Raw genomic sequence first — 3,374 nt, forward strand, 5'->3', positions numbered from 1 at the left:
GTTGAAGATGATCTGGACCAACTCTGCACTGCTTCAATCTTTTTCGGATCTACCTTGATCCCCTCACTCGACACTACATGCCCCAAAAATGCCACTGAAACAAGTGTTGCTCATGATCCTCCCGGCTCCGGGAGTACACCAAGATGTCATCAATAAACACAATGACAAATGAGTCAAGATAGGGCTAGAATACACTGTTCATCAAGTGCATGAATGATGATGGGGCATTGGGTAGCCCAAATGACATCACAAGGAACTCGTAATAACCATACCGAGTCTTGAAGATAGTCTTCGGAATATTTGGCTCCCGAATCTTCAACTAATGATAGCCTGACCGCAAATCAATCTTTGAAAATACTCTGGCACCCTGTAGTTGATCAAATAGGTCATCAATACGTGGCAATGGATACCTGTTCTTCACCGCAACCTTTTTCAACTGGCGATAATCAATACACATGCGCATAGAACCATCCTTCTTCTTTACAAACAAGACTGGAGTATCTCAAGGTGACACATTGGGCCGAATGAAACCCTTATCAAGAAACTCCTGCAACTGCTCCTTTAACTCCTTCAACTCTGTTGGGGCCATACGATATGGTGGAATAGAACTGGGCTAAGTGCTTGATAACAAATCGATATCACTGTCGGGCGGCATGCCTGGAATATCCGCCGTAAATACATCTGGATAATCCCTCACTACCGAAACTGACTCAACGTTAGGTGTATCAACACTGACATCTCTCACATATTCTAGATACGCATCACACCCATTTCCAACCATCTGTTGTGCCTTAAGGAAAGACACCACCCTGCTAGGAACATAATTCAAAGTACCCCTCCACTCCAACCGTGGAAAACCTGGCATAGCCAACATCACCGTCTTGGCGTGACAATCAAGGATAACATGATAGGGCATCAACCGGTCCATGCCCAAAATAATATCAAAACCTACCATACTGAGCAACAGTAGATCGGCTATACAGTCAACAATAATGGAATCTCCTACATACGTGGAAACATAGACAAGAGAACTCAAAGAATCACGGGATATACCCAAATACGTAGCAAAATAAGACGATACATAAGAATAAGTGGATCCTGGATCAAATAAGACTGATGCATCTCTATGAAAAACCAGAACAACACCTGCGATAACTGAGTCGGATGCAACCACCTCCGTCCTAGCAGGAAGAGCATAATATTTGGCATGGCCTCCCTCTCTAAGGCGACCTCTACCTGCCCGACCTCCACCTCTAGTTGGTTGTGCAGGTGGAGTGGCAATCGGTGCGGTAACCACGACTTGAGAATCCTGAGGGCCCAGTGGAATACGTGGGGCCTGAGTAGTCTGTGGAGGTGTACCCCTCCTGAGTGGGGGGAAATACCTCACCATATAATGAGTGTCACCACACTCAAAATAAGATCTCAGAGGACGTGGCTACTAAGACTGACTCGGGCCTGGTCGGTTGGATTCACCGCTGAAAACACCCCATGTATGAGGTGCACTAGACAGTGGCAGTGCATAATAGGTGACCTATGGTGTGGGAGTGGCCGGAATACCGCTAGAAAATGGAAGTGGTGAATGAACATGGCGGCTCACATAGCCCTTATCATGACGGGCTGCAACTGGGGCACGGGCACCACTATATGTGCCGGAATCTCGAGTCCTCTTGGCCTCCCTCTCCTCTCTCTTCCGGGCCCACATATCCTCCAATCTCCTAGCGATCTCCACTACCTTCTGGAATGGGGATGTTGAATCTGATACCAGGGTTGAGCCCCTTCTATAAATCGATGAACTCGTTCTCTGACAGTGGAGACTAAAGTTGATGCATGCCTGGAAAAATCACTAAACCGGACTGCATACTCTGATACGGTCATAGAACCCTGGTGCAACTGCTCAAACTCTGAGCACCATGCATCCTTAAGACTCTAGGAAGCAAACTCCCTCATGAACAACTCTAAGAACTGAACCCACGTGAGTGCAGCTGCCTCGGCTGGGCTACCCAACGCATTCGCTCGCCACCACTGATAAGCCGCTCCCTTAAGTTGGAACGTAGTGAAAGCAACCCCATTCGACTCCATAATACCTATAGTGCGGAGGATACAATGGCACTCCTCAAGAAAACCTTGGGCATCCTCTGAAGCCAAGCCATTGAAAGTAGGAGAGTGGTACTTTTTGTACCTCTCGAGCCTAAGCTTCTCCCCTTCAGAAGATGTTGCCCTAACCTCGGGCTGAACTGGGACAACCGGTTGTACTTGTATGACCTCTAGCCTGGGACCTGGTCAACCTGGTCCCGCTGCTCAAGGGTACGGGTTATGGGAGTTTGTGCTCCTCCCCCAGCCTAAGATGTGGCAGGAGCTAGTGGAATCAACCCTGCCTGAGCTAAAGTACCAAACATGCTCAAAAATGGGTGAGAGTCTCCTGAAGTGTAGGTAGTAACAGACGTCTCAGTTGCCTTCTCTCCAACAGGAGCTACTGGTGGTTCCTATGTATTAACTCGTGCAGGTGATCTCGCTGCACCACGTGGACATCCTCGGCCTCTACCACGGCCCCGGCCTCTCGCGGCTCTAGCAGGGGTTGTAGGTGTCTGATCATCAAATCGAGTTGTGCGTGTCCTCACCATCTATGAGAGAATAAAAAGACATAGATTTAGAATTTTGAAGTCAACAAATTTGCACGATAAGAAATCAAAGAAGTGAAACTTTTCCTAACAGTTCCATAGCCTCCCGAAGATAAGTACATACGTCTCTGTACCGATACGCGAGACTCTACTAAAATTGTTTGTGACTCATAACACCTATGAACCTAGAGCTCAAATACCAACTTGTCACGACCCCAATTTTCCTCCGTAAGATGTCATGATGGAACCTAGTCTCTAAGACTAGGTAAGCCTAACATTCATACAGAAATAACTGAAATAATGTTTAAGAGTCTCAAAACGCAACAACTAATAATAATAAAATCTCCACAACCTAGTATACACATAATTGCCCAAAACCCGGCGAAATACAAGTCACAATCTCTATGAAGTAATATTGAATATCTCTATACATCAGTGGCTAATAAGGGATAAGGCAATAAAATAAACTGGTAGAGGGGGACTCCGAGGACTGCAGACGCCGGGCAGGTATACCTTGAATTCTCTGAAACTGAGCTCTCACTAGTGCTTGGTCTAGTAAGAGGTACCTGGATCTGCACAAAAAGATGTGCAGGCACATAACATGAGTATACCACAACGATACCCAGTAAGTGCCAAGCCTAACCTCGGTAGAGTAGTGACGAGGTCAGGTGAAGGCCCTACTGGATTAAATAAGAAACTGAACAAGTGTATAACAATAAAAATAATGATAACAATAGAAATGAGACAATTAAATAA

This window comes from Nicotiana tomentosiformis, chromosome 7, assembly GCF_000390325.3.
Source record: "Nicotiana tomentosiformis chromosome 7, ASM39032v3, whole genome shotgun sequence".
NCBI classification, from domain to species: Eukaryota; Viridiplantae; Streptophyta; class Magnoliopsida; order Solanales; family Solanaceae; genus Nicotiana; species Nicotiana tomentosiformis.